Source organism: Cryptomeria japonica, chromosome 10, assembly GCF_030272615.1.
Source record: "Cryptomeria japonica chromosome 10, Sugi_1.0, whole genome shotgun sequence".
Classification (NCBI taxonomy): Eukaryota; Viridiplantae; Streptophyta; class Pinopsida; order Cupressales; family Cupressaceae; genus Cryptomeria; species Cryptomeria japonica.
Window position 1 is genome coordinate 449,553,742 of NC_081414.1, and position 25,691 is coordinate 449,579,432.

Here is a 25,691-nt window from a genome sequence, read left to right on the forward strand (position 1 = left end):
GCTATTGTAAAGCATATTTTCAGATCATATAATGAAAAATGGTGTTCAAGACTATTTGGTGTAATTGTCTCCTCATATGATGTTTGATCCTTTTCGAATATTTGAGTAAGGCTTAATTGTTCCAGCTCTATAATGCATCATGTATTTTGATTTTTTCTCTATTTCAAGGAAATAGTTAAAGATACTCTAATCAAGATACAAGGGGTTAAATGTGATGTTAGGATCTTTAAGTAGAGTTGCATCTCAAATAGCATTGGGTGGTTTGGTGTAAAACATTGAATCAATAATCCCTAGATTGAAAGTTTGTGTAAAGGTTGCAAATGATGTTGTTCTAGCTTGACTCTATTGCCCTATCAAGCAATAGTCTCAACAATCTCAAGGGTTAGGGTTTTAAGGCATCTTAAATTCAAAAATCCAAAAACATTTTATTTCCTTTCAGATTCTTTATTTTCAATTTGTTAGTATAGGATTTGATATTCTCTGATCCTAAAAGTAATCAAATCCAAGATAGCCTAGCCTTGAATAATATATCTAAAACTTGGATTTTGCATGAGAATATATCTTCTTTTTAATACAATATCAATGATTAAAGATTGAATCAAGAAGATATTGTCATAGGATCACCCTCCTTGGTTTGCAGAGCCAAAAGTGTAGAAGGTTTAAGCCTTAGGGTCTAAGCAAGGGTTTATCTTGTTCATTGGGCATTGGTCTAGAAGCCCTTAATCATAACAAAAGGCTAACCTTTAGAGGGTTCTAAGAGACTCTGCTAGAAAACACCAACACAATGCACCCATACAAACATATTAAAGTTTTTTAAAGTCCATTCAATCGTCACTATGTGTTGACTCAATGCATAAGCTCATCCTTTCTACATGAGTCTAAATGTCTTGAAATGGAATATCACAAATGTGGTAATTAGATTTGTATCTTTCTTGAATTGGTTAATTCTCAATTCCAATGACTTAATGCTTAAGATCATTCCATTTGACAAATATATTATTTCTATGTCACATCTAGTAGTAAGATTACCAAAGAGACACAAACAAAAAAATGTTTGTAGATATAAATAATATGCCTCTTGGCAATTTGAACATAGGTTTCCTTTATGAAAATATCAACGACTTAAATAATTATGACCATCCTACTTTTAAAATATGTTAATTCTATGTTCAATGTATTTGGGTTTTTATCAATATTACAATCCAATGCATCCATATATGCACATGTAGAACAAAAAATAAGAGATTATTTTAAGGTCCACACACCCAACCATTTCTATGTATTAACTTAATGCATAAGCTCACCATTTCTACATGAGCCCAAATGCCTTGGAATGGAACATCACAAATATAATAGCTAGATGCTCTTTTTTTGAATTGGTCAATTCTCCTTGCAAAGTGTTCAACTTAGATGCCATGACTAAGGGACCAATGGCATCTCTTATGATCTAATTTACCCAAAACTTGCAATTGGCCTTGTCCTTTGGATTATGTTGCACCCTCATTCAATATTTTAACATTTGTAGATGTAAATATGTAGCATACTGTAGCGTCCTAAAATTGTGACACTTGCAATTTCGACTGCATTTCGGTCTTCACGATGGCGACGCAACACGCAACCTGAATGGAGACCCCGAAACCTATTTATGACACTAAAAACTGCATTTTCTTGCACCCTGGCCTGAACCTCCTTTGCACCCTGCTGTCCCGGGAGGTGGGACCAGAGCGCCCAGCGCCCTGGTCCCTGGCCCTATTTTGGGCCCGGTTTCCTATGGGGCTTCGGGTCCTTTTGTTTGCAATTTGGAAAATAAACTTTCCTGGTCGGCCTAAGGTCGGGAAAATCAGTCTATTAACCCTAATTGGCAAGTATATAAACTACATTTCCTCTCCCATTTGAGGGAAGAAGGACATATGTGTACAAGCGTGGAAACTATACTCAAGCATTCAAGCATTCAAGCATTCAAGCATTCCTTCAAGTAATTGATCATTTCAAGTCTCCATTCAAGGCTAAGTGTTGCATTCAAGACAAGGATTCAACCATTGAAGAGGAGATCACATATTACTGCATACAACATACAACAAACAACAACATCTATACCTTCGCACATAAGGATACAAACATCCTTACAACAAGGTATTAGTACTTGTTTTACATTACATACATTTACATTTACAGCATTTCTCATTTCTTGGTTAATTCCAAAACCGGGGTTTGACCTAAAGGCAAACCCCTAATCCCTAACCCCCCAATCGTCTTCACTTTTCTGTGTGTAGGTTGCAGGTACGCGACTGAAATTGAAGATCTGGAATCCTTGTGCAGAGACGAACAGATCCCCCTTCGTTTCGCGGATTTTTTGGAGGACCGTGGCGTCGGGCGCCATCGTCCCGACAACTTTTGCTCAAATTTGCAGGACAGCGCCGTATCGACATTTTACTGCTAATTCCAGGTCCGCAGCTTCATCCTATATCCCTATCTTAGTTTATAAGCGAATCTTTGTCACTTTCTATGCATTCCTAGCTTAATTCTTCTATCAACATTCTTTACAAAAGAGGGTAGCCTTGCTTTCTTAACCCTTGAAACACATTTAGCATCCAATCTTGCATTGTGTGGGATTGGATCTTGTGGGTTTCAACCCCTCTTTTGAATGTAAAGTCTCCCAAGTGAAAACCATCAACCCTAGTGACTCTCCCTTCTCTCTCCTTGGAGTTGGGGAGGGGAGGACGACTAGGGTTCGATTATTTTCCGCTTTACACATACCTTTATGTTTGTTGGAATAAAATTATTTATACGAGCATTGAGTTTCTCTAATTAAAACAAAGCTACACACTATAACCATTTTAGGCTAAAACCAATGGACAATATTTCTATAATCAGATTTTACAAGAGTTAATCTAATTTACTAGAATTTTGGGTACAAGGAAGGCCTTTATCAATTATTTAGAATATCTTCACTAAGGTTGTCTTGCTATTTCTAGCACATATTAGTGTCTAGTTTTATCTTAAGCTTTTGCACCAAACCATTAAATTTATTTGCCTCAATGTTCTTCCATTCCTTGTGGCCAAAGCAATTTTAGTTTCTCAAGAAAATAAAAAAATCGTAGCTTTATTTAAGGGATATAGAACAGTTGTTCCATTTGCACTCATTGAGGAAGACTTGTCTTGGGTCAAAGATAGTAAAGACACAACCACATAATTGTTGCATCAACTTTTTATTTTACCAAAAAATAAACACCGCAAGAAGATCCTTTTAAGAAATAGGACTAATTCACAAATGATGCCTTTCTTGTCTTGGGGGATTGAGCAAAATAGCTTGGCTGATTTACCCTTAATTGCACAAGCCATAGATGATAATGCTTAAGAGAATTCAAATCTTGGAAAGGATCATAGAGCATGTCAGCTTCATGCTCAGATGTATTTATCGATTGTGATATACTTTATAATTCATCAAATATATTAATATGCTATGTTCTCTAGCATTGCAGATAGATGAGGTTTGGACAAAATGTCCTGGACTATTTACCTCCAATTGCACAATCCATAGATGATATAATCTTGAAGAACTTCTTGGAAAGGATTGTGGAGCGTATGAGCTTCAAGTACGAGGAACTTTAATGGCACTCATCGTGTTATTACATCTTTCAATGTTAACTTCACCAACAACTTTTTTCATTTATCATTTTATAATTTATTATTATTAATATTCATTCAGCTTTTGAATATTTTAAAAGGGACATGCAATTAGTATTCTGACTTCTAGTTCATACTAATTTGGACATTCAAATCTACGCCCACTTTGCATGGTAACCATGAAACTAATTTTGATAGCTTGCTTCAAAGTCAAGGATATCGATAAAATTTTAGGATATCAAACATTTAACATTATGTCCACTTCAAAAAATATTACTCTTTTATGGAGTGTCTAGCCAGTATGTATGATAAGGGCCATTCAAAATAACTACAAAAATTTAGCAATATTCAAAGTGAAACTAATGGTGATAGCTCGCTTCAGAGCCAAGGATATTGATAAAATTTCATGACATCAAAGCATTTAACATCATGTCCACTTCATGTAATGTCACTCTTTAATGGAGTGTCTAGTCAGTATGTACCATGGATAAGGACAAAATTTTAGCAATTTTGAAAGGTGTTGCCTACATGAAATCAGGGCAGTTAACAACAATGTTTCTCTTAATTACACCTTAATTATCTTGTAGCTTAATTTGGGTCACTTCCAGATAAATTATGTCAAAGTGGTCAAAATTTTGAGAGAAGGAATTAGTGTAGGTTTCAATTGCAAATTTTGTTACTCCTACTCCATCGTCAATGATAAACTAATGTTTTTCCTATAATATGCTCGAGAGTTGAGAACAGAAGTATAGTCTTTTGAAACTCTAGTATGGATGAGTAAACTCAGAACAAATGTTTTGACATATAGGTTGTGGCTTCTAGGGAATAGGAAGCTCAGTCGTGTTATTCTCTATCAAATGCTCAATTTCTTGGGGAACACCACAGACCCAGTCAAGGACATTCAAGTACATCCCTTTCTTGTGCATAGCAATGCATGATAACAACAGTAGATAAGCTAAATATGATAACATCAACTCTTTTAAATTTCTTGGCATGAGGTAACAAGCCTACATCTGCAATGGTGGTGAAAAATCTCTCAAGGGCATGAGAAAAGCAGTATAAAGCTTCTTCTTCTCTATCAACAGTGCAAGGCCAGTTGGAAATTGTAAACAACAATGCATGGTTCAGTAAATTGCTAAAAACAAACTATCAAAGGAGATTTATGGCATTGTTACAATTAGTACAAATTAAAATTACTTACAGTTTCAGCAGCAACTACAGGTAGGTTACAAGTTTTGATTATATTGAATACTAAGCATGTACATACCCTGTCAGAAAATTTTCATTATTAATTAGTGGGCAGAAATTATAGTGAATATCCGGTTTACATCCACAAGATCAAAAGCCATGATTACTCAAGTACAAGACTAGAATAAAAAATACATAGATTAAACGTTATATATATATCAAAATCATTCACAAAAAGTATGCATATGAAAGAAACTGATATACACTTGAATGGTGAACACCAGCAATTGTGTCAGTTTGATTAGTGAAATAATTACAATGCTAAATCATAAATTTGCTAGATTTCGACAATTGTTACCATCTTTCTTAAATGTACTTTGGTCTTTTGCTACTAGATATATTCCATAAACTGCATAAACCTATATAATTGTAACTTCTTGACTGCTACTTGAAATAAGATGCTTGAGGGTGCAACTTATTGGTTATATCCGCCATAGCTGAAAAACTCTCCTGAGTCAAAATACCAGGCGAGTTACTCTCCAATGAGTTCTTGAAAAACTATTAGCGATTTTATCCTATAAAACTCCTGAGTAAATGCAAAAAATTGCAGGTTTTGTATTAAAAACTCCAAATTCATATAATTTATTTTTCTTGCTTGCAGTTAAAAAAATGCGATTTTCATTGGTGGTAAAGATTTCAAAGTCCTTAATTTGAGCTTGGCTGCCCCTCGACACTGTTTGAGGCATTGCGTTGCCTCCAAAACCCCCACAAGGGATGCTGCCCTTGACCCTGCTGGGAGCGTTGCCCCCAGACCCCCATGAGGAGCACTACTCTTCATTGGGGTCTCCACTCCCAAATCCCCATTAGTTATTAAAATCTATCAAATAAAAATCTTGATTACAATGAGGGGGTGAAGGGGAATTGGGATTATAACTCTTAAGAATGCCTATTAGACATTATTGCACAACTTGCCAAAAATCTCTTTAGATGAGGCAACTTCTACATATGACATGGCTAGTGGAAGTGGCATTATAACTCATTTAGAGTTGAACTTGTTTTTTGGTCTATGGTATGTACTAAACTCCAATTTTGATCTATATATGATGGAAATTAGTAATATTTTCAACTATTTAGTAATATGTGTGTTTTTGAAGAATATTTTTAAACATTCAAGTGTATAAAATGTTCGATAAAATTGTCGAGTAAGAGTTTTTCAACTATGATATTCACCATACAAATTTTAGACAAAACTTCATTGGAATTTTTTTCCGCTTCTGTGGTTCACTAAGGACCACATTATTAATTCTCTTGCAAGCATCTATGCTTCAACTATTTTTATATAAAGGTAATATAGATGATAGTTTGTACCTACCAGATTGCTAGTGGAAAATTAGCTCGCCAAAGTAGTCACTGTAAATTGGATTTGGATAGGACAAAAAATAATCATGCAAGCAAAGAACAATCTCATGTCTAGTCCAATTGGAAGAACAAATCAAACTATTAAGGTCATGTGAGTATAGAGAACAAATCAAATACAATGCCATAGAATGTAGTGGCAGAGAAAATGATAAGGAAAATTAAAAAATGCTAAAGAAAATGTCAACTAATAAAAAAACTTACAAGGATGAGGCATATTCACAACTTTTCACTCGCGCCATGACCGATATCAGCACTAGAAGCAATTCATAGTGTTAGTGTACATACAAGAAAATATGGGAGTTCATTATACCCAGCAACTTGTGGTGTTTTTGTTCGTATTGGCTCTGTTGGACCCTGCAATTAAGATCAATATACATTTTTCAATAAGATTAACTGTGCAACATAATGAAATATTGCAAATTGTGTTATCTTATTGAGCTTCACTTTGTTTCAAGAATAATTTAATATTCTCTATTTAATAGGGCCAACCACGTGAAGGTGGAAGCTCATTTGCGCCCCCCCCCCCTTAACATCACTCTAAACTCCTCATTAACATCTAACATTCATTCATTCTTTCTACCATTAATAAAATATAACATTCACTCATTAATATCACATAACATTCATTAACACATAACATTGATTAACACACAACATTCATCAATATTCATTAAGACATATCATTCATAACCATTCATTAGCACATAATTACATTCATTAACACATAAAAATCAGTCATTATCAAATAAGGTAGATTACAATCATTTATTTTTTTGTTTTTTGTTTGAAGCTATGTAAAGAATAAGTGGAGCATTGTTTTCTTCATCGTTTCCCCCCTCTTCAGTTGTTTTGCCCTCTACTCGTGCTCTCGATATATGCCTAGTCCTATACTGAGGACGAGGACACTGAAGCGAAGGGGGGTCCTCTGCAATAACAAAGAAATGGGTTAAATTCAAAACATTTTTTATTATTGTTACAAGTATTTCATTAATTTAAAGAACATAACCGTGGCGCTCTTTACCTGATGGGGCCACATCTTTTTGTCTAGCCTCAACCTCAATATGTTGCACAACCTCTAGATCCTCTGGAGTTGAAATACTAAAGGTTACATTAATGTTGAACACCAATTGCAATTAAATTTGATTGAAGGAATAAAAGTGGTCCTCTTTACCTGATTGGGGAACATCACATTCTTGATGTTGTGTACCCGGATCATGCTCCACTTGGTCACCACCGACTACATGCTCTAAAATATTAACAAAAAAGGTTACATTAATTACTACACTAATTACAATTTAAGATGTTTAATTGTATTAATAATTACATAAATAAATTTGAATAGCAAATGAATACCTCCACTACTGGGATGCACATCCGGACCTTCATGTGCAGGTCGTGTTTCACAATTAGTAGGTTGCATTCCAATGTCATGCGCATTGTTATCATTGCTTGCTTATTTAAAAAAAATATAGTCACTTTATGTTGGAACTCAACATCAATTAGATTATTGGTAAAGTATTCAATTTGAAACAATTTTTATTTAGCTTATTTACCTATGTGACGGATGCACCAAAATCTTGTGTTTGCCCACTCAATTCTCGTAGTCGTTCAGTCACGACTGTATAGCCTTGCTGGTAGGCAATTCTCTTGTCATCTGTTGTGGGCGCTCTATTGAATTCAGAGCCCTGCATTTTTTCTTGGTATCGTGAATTTTTCTTGCATTGTTTGATCAAAAAATAAATTGTTTGCAATTTATAAATATGTTGATGCGATATTTCATTTACTGATACTTACAATTCGTGCGGCAAGTTTCATATAACCACCAAAGTTGATTTTTACCTTCTTCTGGCATCTAGTGGTGTATTTCCTTTCTTCCTTTCAATTCTCTCCTTGGCATCCAAAATCAGGTCCTTCCACTCCCTCTCTGGAATCATGGGGAGACGCTCATACTTTACGTTCTTCTCTAAATGTGTCATGTATTGGTCCCTCACATACTTTAGATATGTGCCAGCTTTTTCAAGGAGCTTGGTTTTGTCGAATGTGTCATTTCCAAACAACTCAACCATATGGTTTGTCAGTTCATCTTTTAACCTTTTTTCTTGGTCATTCCACCTTTTAAAGCAAAAACAAACCTGTTAGATTCAGAAATGAACTGAAGCTGCCTTTATTATAGTTCAAGAAATGGATCAAAGGAAAATTATTCTAGCAATGACATGAAATCAAAGTAGTGGATTAGGGTTAGTTCACATATGATGTTCCACCTTTTACGTATGGTGGGCCCAAATATCTGCAATGCAATGTCATTAAGATTTAAAAAAAAAATATCATTTCCTGCAAAAAATTCATGGGATCATTAGTCCAAAAGGAGTGATCAGTAAGTAAATTACAATTAGACTATATATAATAATAATTTTAAAGTACCTGGAACCTTTTGTATCTTTAAGGGAATCAATTATTCGTCGCTCACCACCAACGTACTAGTAATACGGGAAGATCCAGGAAATGATGGTATGTTATCAACAGTAGTCACCTCTGGCGCATCCTCATGTGCATCTCCTACTGTAGAAAATGAATCCACTATGAAATGCCCCCAAGAAAGAATGCTTCAAGGGAAATAAACACATAACATGAGATAGAGAAAAAGAGGGATCTACCAACAGTGGGTGGGCCAACATGACGTGCAATAGAGGATGTCGCATGTTGTGTGTTGCCAACATTGCAGTCGGCAATACAGGTGGGGCTAACCTTTGATGAGGTGGCATTTGCACGGGAACATTGACAACACCTGAAGAATAATACATTAAATATATAAAACATTAAATATATGAAAACTGCAAGAATTGTAAACAAGGATGAACCTTTATTATGAACATTGACAGTATCAAGTATGATGTGTTTTGGGTACTCAAAGTGATAAGCCAAACAAGTTTCAATCTACTTGTTAGATCATGACAGTCACAATGAATGGTAGTTTGGGTCCCTTATTTTGCAGTTTTGGAATTTGGGTTCCTTATTGTATGAGTAAGTGCATATTATGAGTACTTGGGCAGTTGGAGCAGACATTAATGAGATGAGGACATTGCAAGAACACTCTTGGAGGACAGGGGTAAGTATATGTTAAGGTATGATGGTTGAAATAATTGGTATTTTCACAATGTTAAGACTAACATGGAGTTGCTTGAACATGTAACTTGTCTTGTTGGAAGTTGGCATTATGAGGAAGGTTGTAGATTCTTAATGGAGTTTGCATGTGTGAACATGTAAAAGAAGACTGAATTTGTGTCTCAGTTTGTCAAAACAGTGGAAGGAAGAGTTTGTTGAATTTGTGAGTGTCTGTCACAAAAAACAACAAACTGAAACCTTTTCATTTTGTAGGATCAACATTATTATTAGGAATGGTGTTGGAGTTGAATGTTAGGGGAATGTTTGGGTGAGTTTATGTCTTTTCCAAGAACATTTGAAGGGTTATAAAATAGTGAATGGATCAATGAAGTAAGACTATCTCATTGGTGTTTTTTTATCTTTGTGAATAGCGTGAAGACAACAGAGGATCAAGATGTTTCTTAGGGTGGTTGGGAGGGTTGAGAATTGTGTTTTTTTTTTCATGGGAAAGAAGTCCATTTATGTGTCCTTGGGAACCACTAGTTTAGTGTGTGCCAAATGAGCATTGGGAGATGCATCTTTAAACCATTAGTGGTCCTAATTAGAATCGGTATCGTATGGAAGTCAAATTGCGAGAGTTGGAGTGATTCAAAGAGTGAAAGTCCTCAAGATGGATTTGGGAAAGATGAGTATGCCAGTAGGATCACAATAGGACAATTACATTAGGGGCAGATAGTGATCTCATTGTTACTATTGTCTTGGCACATAGTGGAGTCAAATGTCAGAGAAAGTGCAAGTGGCAATTTCCTTTGAGTTAGATAAATAGCCAAGGTCCTATGATTAAGGGGTTGATCCAAGTCAAGGATCTAGAAAAAGGATGTGTTGGAGGTTTGTTGAGAACAAGTGAATGGATGTGTAAGGGGGTTTTTTACCCTAAGGTATGAATGATCAGTCATGAAGAGCATCAACTAGATCCCTCTGCATCAACTACATAATAAATATATGAGCAATAACACTAGCATTAAAAAAGCAAGTTCACAAGTCCAAAGGATTAGTTTTAATGTATAAAAAATTGACATCACCTAAACTACCTGCAATACCCTGATCATGGACACCAGGTTGATGAGAATGCATAATTTTTTGTAAAAACAACACGTTCATATTTTAGTTAATGACATAAAAGAGTATAAAATATAAACCATTATTGAACTTTTGTTATAATTAAAGCTTTCATTACTACTTACTTGCAAGTTTTTTGTTGTCTGCATCAATTTTTGCACCCTCTCTTGTATCTCATCAATCTGAGGCTCCACGGATGCCAAAGCAACAATCTCTCTACTAATTTTTCTAATAGACTTTTTTATCAATTCTATAGGGTTTGTGATGTCATCATCGCTTAATCCTATTGATTCCACATCCCTAGAGAGGTGCTCAGGTACTGAAACTCCCTTTCCCTTTCCCCGAACATCCGTCTGTGACAAGAATATCATTAACACTATCAAAATTACTCCAAAACACTCAAGAAAAGAACATAATAATGTAACAGTTTGCTTCTATCCAATTTGTACAATTACAATGAGGTTTACTTGCTCGATAGAAGTGTCGCGACCTACATCCCTATCTATGCTATGTGATGGATCCATGTTGCCCTGTGACAAAGAAAAAATATAAAAACGTTAGCGAAATGAAACCAATAGACTTAGCAAAAAAACTTAATAATAAAATGATATATTGGATACATTAATTGGAGGTTGGTTTAAATGGTATATAGTACGTACCACCCCCATGATAGTAACTTTTTTTGTATCTATACAATTCAAATTGTAATCAATTAGCAGCTCTTCCCCTGCACTTATTGGTTTTATCGTACATATGAATACATGATTTCCCTCACGTGCCTCAAATATGCAATTGGGTTGCTTATAAGTTGACCCAAGTTGTGTACTATTTATAAAACCTGCAATATTCCCTGTTGCTTTTGGCCTTCCATAAATGTATACAACCACTCGTCTACTTTGATCATTATCTTTTTGTTGTATATAATTTGCTGACAGTGCATACCTACGCATACATTTTTTATATTGAACAATCTGCATCCATTTTTGTAATTGTAACAAGGTCCGACAAACTCCATCAATTCAAGAACTTTGTTGTAACAGATGTTTATGTCGTCCATGGAAAATAGGCCCAAACCATGTAACGACGATGGTGCTATGTGATATATCCTATCGTTAACACAAAAAATAGTGTTTATTGGACGAAGTTCCTTTGGTACCCATTGTTTCTGTAGATGTTTGTACCTCAGGGGCACCTCGATGTTGCCTTTGGTCTCATCATCATAAGAACATGACCCCCCTTGAGAAAGGAAAAATTCCATGCATTTCTTGAATTTTCTTCTAATCTTTTGACCTCTAGTCTATCTCCCTATTGTAGACCCACTACATGTCTCACTTTTGTTTTCTATTCCTGCATTTCCCTCACTCAAGGAAGACATCTGGCAAATACCTATTTGGTGGTACTTGCACTCCATCAAATGAGAGAGTTAGTTGGTAATGAGAGAGATATTTTGCAAATGAGGGTAATGTTGATGAAGTCAGCCCTAAAGTTGATGTTGAGTTTAAAATTTGAATAAGTCCAACTAGAGCCTCAAGTGTTGATAACTGTATTAGATTTGCTGCTAATGTCGAGGTTTGAAAAACTAAGGAGGTTTGTTTTCCAAGTAATTTTAATTTATCGGCCTTCCTCTTGGATCCTGTCTAACAACAAATGACCAACCCGATTTATGTGGAACCTCTCAATAAAATACCTGCTCACATTGGCTTGGAAGAACATAGGGCTCATCCCCAACTGGTTCAAACAACCTTGTATTAAACATTGTAAATCCATTATCATGTTCAATAACATTTCTATCAGGATCATTTTTATTAAGTCGTAGCCTGTACCATTTGACGACGAACAAAACTAATTTGAAGGAATTAAAGTCACACTCAAGTATATCATCCAAAATGCCATAGTATTGATTTTGAGATTATTGAGGATGTATGTCATTTCTCGATGAAATATTTGTCACCTCAAAAAATGCAGTTATCCTAGAATCACAAGTTTTCTTCGTGTCATCCAACTTTTTGATAAAAATTTTATGACCATTGCAGCACACAACATTGTGGTGTTTGACCTGCAATATGTCAAACATGTAAAAATTATTGCATCATGACTTGATAAGCATATGGATGATTAATAAATTTATACGTACATGTTTATCTCTTAAACGATATGCTAAATCAATTTCCCTTTGCATAACATTGGAATCTCCATTACGATGAGCTTCTTTAACCAATGAAGCCACACCTTCCCATGTTAATGTGTGACCAGAATGTTGACAACGTTCAATCCATACCATCATCCAATCAAGATTGTTTGCAATATACAAATAGTGCATCCCACTCTTGACCAACTGTACAAAAAATAAATAGATGACTTACAACCGGTTTATTTTGAAGATTAAGAATTAATTAACTACAATAACATCTTATAATTACCTCTCACTTTCTTCAATTTGTCTTTCCCCATCAAGTACTCCCCTTCGAATTTGTTAATGGGGTTGGGATCCCAAATGTGATCCACGTGGATCTTTGCTACAAACTTAGGAAGATATTCAGAAATGTACACCATAGTCTGGTATACCATATATCCCTTCACCATAGAACCCTCAGGATGTGCTCTTTGTCGAAACAAAGCCTTCAAAAATTTCAAGTGCCTCTCAACCATCCACATTGACCTAGTGTGTATAGGTCCACACAATTCAATCTCCTCAACTTGATGTATGAGGTAGTGTTCTTGTGCATTGAAAAAAGCTGAAGGTAGACACTTTTGCATTTCACACATTAGATGAGAAATTTTTCTCTTCCAATATTTTATATCTTCTTTATGGATTTCTTTACATGACAACCACCTACAAGATATTCAAGACGCAAATATATATACTACATAACAAGTAAAAAAAATCGCAAATATAATATCTATACAACGAATTGAACAAATATCACTACTTAACTCATGTATTTTCCAAGATCATATATGACTTGCTTGACATTATTGTCAAAGTGGTCTGGGAGAGATAGAGGTAGAACGTACTACAACAATTATAAAATTATTTTTTCATTTTTTTATAACATAATACAATGAAAAGTACATGGTAGTATACAAATATATAGTAAATACACAAGAACATGAATTACCTTAATGAAGGTATGTCAATCATGTGTTTTCATCCCTGGCCCAAATTCATTTTTCTTTGATATGAGATTGTTTATGTTCGCAGCAAATCCTGTGGGAAATTGAATTTTTTGTATTTCTTTTATAGCATTGCTTTGCGGGTCCGTTAATAACCAAGGAAGGTCACTTATATTAATCTGGTCTCCATGGCTATTTGATTGAATGACATTTTTCATTGCATGATTGGATTTCTGAATGTCACTACAAATTTTGACATTTTTTTCTTTGTCACGCCTTCCATCCAATATTTTCCATAATGTCTCTGTTATATTCTTTCCAATATGCATAGTATCAAACAAATGCACAATTTGTAACTGCTCGTAGTAGGGCAACCTACTAAATTATCGGGGACAACTTTTTAGTCCCTTAGGAATGTCGTCATTAATGCCTTGACGACCTTCACGATCATCAATCACATCATCAATAAACAAAACACGATAGAAAAGATGTTTTATGATATAAACCATTAGATGGAATGGCATTACCTTGACGATTAATTCTATTATATTCCAACTTCCACAGGTGAGGTGTCGTTCTTTGTGGCTTTGATGTATTCTCTTCTTTCCCATTGAAAAGATGTTTTTTCAGTATTTCGATACTTGTGATTTTTGTGGAGAAAGTGCCTATACTCATCAAACACCTTCTTTCCTAAACTTTTTGAGTGACAAGATTTCATCTTTGGACCACAAATTGGACATGCAAATTTTCCCTTTGTTTGAAGACCTACAAGATAATGTATAATTGGATTAAATATGTTATTTTTTTTAATTATAATTATCATGCGCAACTTGAACACTATAACATACCACAAAAATGTGTTAGCCCTGGGGCATCATGTATTGTCCATACAAGCATCACATGGAATTGAAATTGTCACGCCTTCCATCCAATATTTTTCATAATGTCTCTGTTATATTCTTTCCAATATGCATAGTATCAAACAAATGCACAATTTGTAACTGCTCGTAGTAGGGCAACCTACTAAATTATTGGGGACAACTTTTTAGTCCCTTAGGAATGTCATCATTAATGCCTTGACGACCTTCACGATCATCAATCACATCATCAATAAACAAAACACGATAGAAAAGATGTTTTATGACATAAACCATTAGATGGAATGGCATTACCTTGACGATTAATTCTATTATATTCCAACTTCCACAGGTGAGGTGTCATTATTCGTGGCTTTGATGTATTCTCTTCTTTCCCATTGAAAAGATGTTTTTTCAGTATTTCGATACTTGTGATTTTTGTGGAGAAAGTAACTATACTCATCAAACACCTTCTTTCCTAAACTTTTTGAATGACAAGATTTCATCTTTGGACCACAAACTGGACATGCAAATTTTCCCTTTGTTTGAAGACCTACAAGATAATGTATAATTGGATTAAATATGTTATTTTTTTTAATTATAATTATCATGCGCAACTTGAACACTATAACATACCACAAAAATGTGTTAGCCCTGGGGCATCGTGTATTGTCCATACAAGCATCACATGGAATTGAAATTGTCACGCCTTCCATCCAATATTTTCCATAATGTCTCTGTTATATTCTTTCCAATATGCATAGTATCAAACAAATGCACAATTTGTAATTGCTCGTAGTAGGGCAACCTACTAAATTATCGGGGACAAATTTTTAGTCCCTTAGGAATGTCGTCATTAATGCCTTGACGACCTTCATGATCATCAATCACATCATCAATAAACAAAACATGATAGAAAAGATGTTTTATGACATAAACCATTAGATGGAATGGCATTACCTTGATGATTAATTCTATTATATTCCAACTTCCACAGGTGAGGTGTCATTATTCGTGGCTTTGATGTATTCTCTTCTTTCCCATTGAAAAGATGTTTTTTCAGTATTTCGATACTTGTGATTTTTGTGGAGAAAGTGCCTATACTCATCAAACACCTTCTTTCCTAAACTTTTTGAATTACAAGATTTCATCTTTGGACCACAAACTAGACATGCAAATTTTCCCTTTGTTTGAAGACCTACAAGATAATGTATAATTGGATTAAAAATGTTATTTTTTTTAATTATAATTATCATGCGCAACTTGAACACTATAACATACCACAAAAATGTGTTAGCCCTGGGGCATCGTGTATTGTCCATACAAGCATCACATGGAATTGAAATTGTCTTTGTCCTATTGGTCTAGAGACGTCATACACAGTGGCACCAAACTCTAGAAGCTCATCGATAAGAGGCTCAATATAAACATTCATATCTTTAACTTGGTACTTACCTAATCGAATGAACAAAAAAATTACATAATTATTATGACCATTTTACTGCAATATTTATAATTAAATTTAGATGACTATTAAATGATAAAATACCTGGAACAATCATTTCCAACATTATGTTCTCCCTCTTTATTGACATCCATGGAGGAATGTTATTGTTGATAACAAAAACAGGCCACACCGAGTAAACAGATCTCATCTCTCCAAATGGATTGACATCGTCCGCTGCCAATGAAAGCCTGAGATTATGAGGCTCTTCTTTAAAGTGTGGCCACTTTTCCTCTATGTCCATAAATGTTGAACCATTCACAGGCATTCGAATAATGTCATCTCGACTTCTATTGCGTGTATGGTAATCCATAAATTGTGCCAAGTTAGTGCACTTGAATAATCTTTTCATACATGGAATAATGGGAATATAGCGAAGAACCTTGTGAGGCACCTTTTTTGTTATTTGATATGTTCGATATCTACTGATATGACATTCAGGGCATTCAATTCAAAATTCATGTTGTTTGTGATATATAATATGATCATTGGGACAAGCATCTATTGCTTGATACTCCATTCCAATATATTTCATAATGGAAAATAATTATCGGTATGAGTGAGGTAGAATATTTGATGGTGGTAACAAAAACCCACCTATCAATCTATAGAAAAAATATAATTTGTTAATATAAAAAATATTAATGGTACATGATTCACCATTTATTAACTATAATGACATATATGACATACCTTAACATACGTGAGATTGTTATGGATAAACCATTCATAAACTTCAAGTTCACCAACAACAATATAGTGGAGAGAAGAGTTGTCTGAGAGCCTTTGTAAAGGGCCTCATATGCCTTCTCAAGTAGAGGTAAATCATGAACAATATCAAGGTCATCTTGATCATCATGATCAGCTGCGCCAGAACTAAATGTGTCATGGATCAATGTATTTGTACCATCATCTTCAATTCTGTTTTGTGGCTCATGATCATCATCTTTCATGGGATCATTATCTTCAACTTCGATATTCACGCCTCCATGTTCCTCCACTTCGAAAACCATATTCTTCGGGTTGTGTTGATCCATATCATGTGCTCTGGGGTGCTCGACATATATAAAAATGATCAACATAAATAAACCATGATCATGATCTCATCATCAAGTGATTTCTTATGTATATAAATTGTTAAAACGATATAATGAAAAACTTACCAATGGATGATAATCATGTCCCCCTTCAATGTGACCATGCAACCTACAATGTTTCTTAGTTGTTTTGATTAGAAGTCTTCTAGTCTTTAACCCCTTACAAATTTTGCAGGGACAATAACATTTTCCATCACCTTTTCTTTTCAAGTTAGACCAGAATCTAGCAATTGTCTCCTTATTTTGTTGTTCGCTGATATTATCTGACATGGTCTTTCTTCACAAGCAAAAAAATCAGGTTATAGAACTAGCTATATAGAAGTTGAAATGTTAGTTATGAAATCAAGTTTCAATATAATATACCAAATTAAATTACTTGAACATAGAAATAATGCAAATTGAACCAAAACCATTTAACTCTTCTTTTTCATCTCAAAACATATCTAATGGCTTTGTGGTGATTTAGAGCAGGTGATATGCTAATGGCTTTGTGGTATGCAATCCTTGTATCATATCTTAAGTTGACTAATGTCTAATTGGGGTAATCCATGAGTGTCTAATGTGAATTCATTATCAATGTTGTGAAGTCATCGAGAGTATGGTGATAGTCATCCTTATAGGATCCTCTCAATACTGTCCAAATCAGTGACAAGTAAGACAAAATTCTCAGTCACACCTTGGGTGCAAGTGAATGATATTACGTATACTTTTGGGATGAACACCATTGAGAGTCATAGACCCAAGTTAGTCTAAATGGAAAGTAACTATCCATTCCCATGCTCATGCATACTTACATAAATAAGAAAGGACAATTTATGTCATTCCTTACCAAGTTGAATAACTTCCTAATGTTTCCCTTGTGTATTCTAAACATTGGAGAGACCTTATTTGACTTGCCTAATCAATGTGGTTGTTATCCTAATATAAAATAATGAGTTCTACCCTTGCCTCTGCATCAAACTTCTCACATCATGTTTCTTCACCAAAACACATCATTCCCAATCTTCCTCAATACCCTCAATGGTCAAGCCTCAAGAATTAGGCCTCAATACACATCGACTTGCTGACTCAACCAACCTTCCAAGAACAATAACTTTGCCTACTCAATTCACTTGAAGTCACAAACCAACCTCACAATCTTGAACAACCTTGTACTCTTAGGACAACAACCTTACACCTTCATTAACAACTCAATAAACCTTACAAAGACAACATGACACTCCCTTCAGCATAGTGTCCTTCACAAAAACACCCAACACAAACATACTAAACAACTATTGCCAATACATTGATAAATTCTTGACAAATTTCTACAATTGAAATTCATCATTGCATATTTTATCATCTTGGGATGTCTCTGCACTTTTGTGGGCCTCTGCAAAAGTTATGATCATTAATATTTTAATGGTTGCACTATAGATTTGATTCCTACTTGACTTTATACTATTTAGGTTTTGTTGTAGGGACTGTTTTAGCCTGCCTAGCTCCAACTGAGGAAAATTTATCAGAAGTTAAAATTTGGATTTGTTTTGATCCTAAAGTGTGTTACAGGTCCTAGTTAAGTCATTTTAAATAATACTTTTAATTCTTGGGTCATTCAGTCTAAAATTACAAAAATTGTCAAATTTGCAAAAAAGTTGTCAAGCAACTTTTTCCAAAAATGCAAAAAATGTAAAAAAATCAAGCAAAGGAAGTTGAAAAGCCATTTGTTTGGACCATTTCGGTTACTTTCAATATCCTAAGTCTTATTTAGATCAAATGAATCCATATTGTACGGACTTTTTGGTTGAGGAGCAAGTTTTGCATGAAGAAATTCACTTTTTTGCCTTGTTTTATGACTTTTCAGTTTGAAACACATGTTGTGCATCAAATTTTGTTCATTATCATTATTCAAAAATGATTGAGAGTGAATTTACATTGAATCTAGTTCATTTTGGTTTGATTTTTGCAAGTTTTTATTCTAATTTGTGTTAGTTATCTCTTTTTTGTAAAAACCAGTTAAAACCTACCTAGGGTAAACTGAGTGCAAGAAAAATGTAAAACTTAGCAATACCATGGTGGATCGAGCTAGGATTTAGATATGTGTGTTGTTTCTATGCCTTCTTTCTTACTCCATGGGTGCATCTTCTTGCAAGAAGGTTTGACATGGTTTTGGGGCAGATAAAGGACATATCAACATGTATCAGTCCATGCATGAAGTGATTTTGTAATTGCATGGTGTATGGGAGGATGGCGGACGAAGTAAATGGTTGGGAGGTGTCATGGGATACTGTTGACTTGGCCTAAGGTGATAAAATAGGAGTCACACTACTCACCTTTGGAAGAGGGCCAAAGACAAACTATAGAGAAGGTAGGTCTCTTCAACAATGAAAATAGAAAAGACAAAGAAATAGACAATAAAATAAGCAAAGAAATAGGTAAAGAGGTTGTTAGAGTATATTTTTAACAATGAAACTCAGGAACGAATCCCAAATCAAACTTTTTGTTAGGTTTCTATGGAGGTGAAGGCCTCTTACCAAACGTAGCAGGTATGATTATCTTGAGAAATTTGTGACAAAGATGAGAATGCAAAGTAGGAGGAGTAGACAATGTTGCACTGGACATATCCTATGTATGCAACATGTCAATGAGCTAGGAGAACAAAGGGATATTAAGAAGGGAGGTGATGAGGGGAAGATGCAAGGAGGGAGTAATGAAACCTGTACCCATTTAGGGTGAGGCTCATTGATGGTCCCCAGAGTGACATTCAATAGCACGAAGGATAGAATGGATGCAAATGCAACTAGAGAAACAAGAGAAAGAGTAGGCACAAAGATTTTAGGAGCAAGAGATGACACCGATGACTCACCCTCAACCCTCCAGGCAACTTGATGCTCCAAGGCCATTGCATGTCAATGATGCTTGAACTTACACACATGCATAGATGTGGCCAAATAAGAGAGTTTTGAGTGTTCAATCTCTCATGTACCCATTATATGTTCTCCTTCCACTATAGCCCTATCGGACTCTACAACCCTACATCTACATTTTCTAGAACATTCCTCTAGAGCCTATTTTGAATATCGTCCCTCTTTGAATTTTTTCCATCTAATATTAAAAAATTGAGAAAAAATAACTCTTTTATACTGACTAAATAGTGATGGGATAGAGAAGAAATTTTCCTCTTCTTTCTATATTCAATAGGTGTTCTAGTAAATATATGATGAAAGTAATAAGGTACATTGACTAGGTTGTTGTGGCGAAGATGACTCATCAACTTGAATTGAATAGTATAAAGAAAAGAGTTCCTTTCATCATAGGTAAAATACTTGATTATCTAAGATGCTACTTCTATCCATGGCCAAGGTAGAGAAACCTATTTGGTGCCCTAAGTGAATGAGTCAAAGATTTCATGTAGATGGCAATTTTTTCTCTTGCTAACATAGTGTCTGCAAACATTGGTAACTCTTTTTTGATCCATCAAAGACCAGACACCTTAGAAATGGTAGGATATGGTGCATCAACCCTCAACCCCTTAATAAATGCTTAATTATTATACAAGGTTTCTACAGATTACTCTATCATCTCATCATTATACTCTATTAACCTTAAGCATTAGTGTATCAATACCCCTCTCTCGAAGAATGGCAAGGACTCAACATCCACTACCAACAATGTGTGTTCTTTGGGATCTTGCCTAGTAGGATCACCACCCATTTTGCCTCTATTCTTAACATTTTTCTCTAATCTATCATTTACTTGAAACTATAATTAATCTATTCTTCCTTCTATAAACACTTTCTATACCATACTATATAGCTCAATTTCCAAATTAATTCCTCAACTTGCCAGATTCTGCAACTTCTATCAATTTAAAAGGTTTTTCCTTACCAGTTCAAGTCCATCTACTCTCATATCATGGGAAATATTATGATTAAAATGTTTGCAACTGGTTCACTCTTTTAGCCAAGATATATAATTGCACAAATGCTACCAAACTGTACCAAGTAATAATGAAAATGGTTTTAGAAAACTAGAGACAAAAATAATTATGACAACTTGTCCCTAACTTGAAGGTTTAATTTATGTAAAAATTAAATTCAAGGTAATTAGAGGTATGGATGATTAGAACTCAGATTGGATAATGATAATATGACAAGTAAATATATAAAGACACATTATAAGTTGTCAAATTGATATAAAATCAGTGCTGTAATAAATTTGATCATGAAAATTATACATGTGTGTTGAATCAAATGATTCAAGACATGCATGGTTTGTTGGCTATAATAAAAGTAGATGGTACATGAAGATGGTGTCATGTGATTGATGTGACTATTGGTATTGCTAGGACAGATATGATGGAAGCCGTTGATAAAAATGATTTGCAAGTTGAGGTTGAAGCCATGTGGAAAGTATTTTTTTTAAATATGGTAGCAAAAAGACTAGTCCATGCGTAAGGAAAAAAAGGAGTGTCATGAAAATGTAAATGGTTGCATGTAGATATATATTGTCCTTGGCTACGTGTAACTAGAGAAAGTTTGCAAAATGCATGAAAAGTTGTAGTGGTTGCATGTGCACTAAAGTCAGGTCCCAAGGACAATATATTGTGTTAGGTCCCAATTGTTGTATGTTCTTGAATGTTACCAAAAAGAAGTAAACATAAATAAAAATTTATGCAATGTGTGCATGTGAGGTACTTTAATAATTTATGCATATGCAATGGCCATGGGTGAACTAGATTATTCATTTGCAGATATTATTTGTGATTCAAGTGATATGATCAATGGTATGAGAATCACTTCATCAAATGAAGTGAATGGTAATAAAGATTTGGATGAAGTGGAAGGTAGTGGAGAAACAGATAGAGTGGATGGTAATGGTGGTGTAAATTGTTGATGCAGTTAAAGTAAAAGGTCATCTTTATTTAGTGACTTCTTATATAGTTTAATCCTATGTTGATCAGCCACCAAGGAGAAATGAACTAGAAATGAACCCTAAATTTTGAATCAAGATTTAATGGTCCAAATGAAAAAACCTTTAAACATCAAATTACGATTTTAAGACCCAAAGCATTTTTTTTGTCAAACACCAGAATTGGGATTTTGAAATTGTAGTTTTGTTCAAGAAATTAACCCATGGGAGCTCAACCCCAGATCCTTGATTAAAAATGGAGAGCTTTCAAAAAGATAAGTATTATAAACATTAGGTGTCAAAGTTATATCAAACTCAATGACCTAACTCGATGCGAAATGCCTAACCTTTTAGTTGTTTTGCGCGAAATGCCTAACTCGACGCAGGAGATCGCACACAGGGTTGCTTTGGGTTGATCATGGCCAGAGGTCGACGCCAAGCTTGCACGAGATTGCTTTGGGTTAAAATGAATTGCGGTGTTTTTTTGTTTTTTTTTAAGTAATGCCCGTGTTCATTGGAATTTCAACGAACGCGGGCACTTTTTTCAAAAAAATCAAATTTCATTAGTAATGCCTTCTCCGTCGAAACCAAATGTGAAATTCTCGTCGGAATTCCGACAAATTCGGGCATTTTTTCAAAAAAAAAAATCAAATTTGGTCACAATATACCTTCTCCGTCTGAAATCTCCATCGAAATTTTAGGCCAAATCTATTAGTGTTGGCTTTTCTCAGGAGGTTCATTATCTCCACCAGACTGTGAATATATTCTAGATACATTGGCTTTCAATGTCAACTTCCCTTTTACCCCTTGAGAGGTCTAAGTAGTAGCATTAGTTTCCTTGGGAATCTCTGTATGTGATGAAGAGATAAAATGAGTTTTGATCTTATGGTCCAACCAAGCATGTGATCTACTCAGTACCTGAGAAGTTTTGGCTTTAACATTTGTATTTTCTTCATTCTCTGACCATTGAAAAGGAGGTAAATCAAAACTTTGATATGAATCATCTATCATGTCTTAACCATCATCTACGACATTTTCATGTACTGGAGAAATAACATGGAAGGCAACCATTTGACTTAAAGTCAATCTCATAAAATTTCTCTTGAAAACTTCCTTTTCATCAACACAATCCTCCCAAAAGTCTTCTAGCCTAGGAACATGAACATATTGGGTAGATGCATATAAATTGCATCAAACATAACCTTTACTATCAAAATTAGCTCTCATGGGTAGAGAGCAAAGACCAAACTCAACTAATATTTTATCAGAAAAATTGGCACATTCATATTTTTATAGGAAAAATGAGATAAACTCAGGAGAAAGGAGTATCCTTTCTTTCTCATTTGAACATATTTAATGTTCACAAATGTCATCTAACGACAAAGCTCCAAGAAGACAAGATAGTCGAAGGCATACTTGGGTTAATTTCAAGGGTGCCTTTTCATAACCTCTGACTCTCAAATATGAAAAGCTTTTAAATTGAATATAAAGCTTTCGTAATTATTAATTAGGACCATAGCTTCCTCTGAAAATCTCTTCTCAGGATCTCCTTCAATTTATCTCATGAGTGTCATGAAGAAAGTGTCATAGACGTGGGAAAAATTTCTTAGTTCTTCTTCTTTTTGTAACTAAGGGAAACAATTATACACAGAAGCACCATTTGCACAATTACCCACCTATCTCAAACCTGACCAAGACATCTTCCCAACAAACAACACATAGAAAAAGCACAAAGCATAAGTGAAATTGTTTCTTGTCGTTGAATTTTATTAGTTGTTCATGGAGTGAGTCACTTATAAATTTTTCCCAGTCTACTTGATTTCTGTCATCACAAATAGTGAGAATGAACTGACACATCTACTCTTCAAAGTATTATGTTCTAGGTTTACCGACAACACGACACAACAAAACAATAATGTCTGCAATATTATCTCTAAACAACTTTGTCTTTATTCGGGAGGGTAATTTAGATTTTTCAGGTTGAGGGGTTTTCAAACAACCCTGAGCAATAGTAGAAAGACACCAATCTATTAGATTTTGAAAGAATTCCCATCCTGGTTGCAGAGAAAGATTCACCTCGTCCTCCCTCTCAGGAATATGCAGTGCAAGAGCAACATTATTTGTGTCAATTTTAGCTATGATAGCTTGATTTGTGTTCTTAATCTCATGAGAGTTAGGATGATAATGTTGTATACTATTGAGAACCAATTCCAGACATGCAACAACCAAAGGGTAACCCCTAGCTTGAGACAAGGTGGATTCTACAACCTTTTGTGTGATAGGGGACTATTTTGGATTCTACAACCTCCTATGGATGTCATGCATTAAAAATGGCTGTATTTTGGTATCCTTAATATTATCTAGCTTACTCTTTATTGGCTAATAAATTTTGGGTGTCATAGGAACTAAAGAGAAAGAAGCTAGGGTTTCTAGTAAAGGATAGACACTCAAATTGGGATACAATGGAGAAGGATTGTAGGGAACACAGATGTTCATGAACGCTAAATTGACAAACCTCCCTCTAACTTTTTTGCGGAAATAAAGAGAACTAAAAATTGTATAAATTTAAAACAAGAAAAGCCTCTCATCTCAAACCTAGTTTTCGTTCTTTCACTTGAGCGCTCCTTCAAATTCATAGAGATTTAAAATGCAAATGAACACAACAAAGGTGGCATACATATGTGCCTCGAGCAATTAATTCATTCATTTTGGTGGCTTTCGTATTTTCTTGATATTTGAAATGAAGCATTTAATTAATGCTTTATTTAATCACGTATTACAAATTTGTATTATACTGATGTCACCACACAAGTTGTTGACTATGGGAATGATTTTATCAGAGAATCGGGTTATCAGACACTTCAAGAATCATGGAACAACAAAACTTGTGTGCGGAAATGTCCTAAGAGTGCGATTAGTCGATATGGGACTTGTGAGGACCCCTTTTATATAATACCATCAGAGGTTGGGGATCAAGTGGAATGAGACTCAATTACTATGAAAACTAGTGGGCTACATTTCCATCGAAGTTCAATAAACCGATAAAGCAAGGGTGGGTCCCTTTAGACAAAAATAAGACCTAATGCCTAAAATAAGGATGATCAGCCGATCGAGCATTTTTAAAACTAAGGCGTATGAAACACAACCCAATATAAAAGAGACTTTGAGATCAAAGGGTATATTTCGATAGTGAAAATTGAGGGTAACACAAGGGATATGCTCAATTCAAGGATATTGACTTCAAAGAAACATTTTCCCCTATTTCTTGTCTTGAGGCTATAAGGCAAATTTTAATAAATTCAAAGTCTACCAAATGGACCTTAAATCATCATTTTTGAATGGAAACTTAGCAGAAGAGCTTTGTATTGAGCAACTTGAAGGGTTTATTTTATCGGAGAATAAGGACTATGTATGTAGATTAAAAAAAATAGCTTTATGGATTAAAACAATCCCCTATGGCTTGGGTATCAATATTGGATAAGTATCCACAACAATAATGTTTTAAAAGAGGTATTGATGATATCAATCTATAAATTAAAATTGAAGGTGATTAGTAGTTAATTGTTGTACTTTCTGTTGATGGCATCATTTTTTAGGGATGGCAATAATGAGGTATGCCAAGAATTTTCTATAAACATGCAAAAAGAATTTGAATGCCTATAATGGTGAGTTTTCCTTCTTCCTTGGGCTAAAAAAAGCTCAATTAGACAAAGGAATATTTGTTTCACAATCCAAGTAAATTAAGAAAATGTTAAAGAAATTTGGGATGGG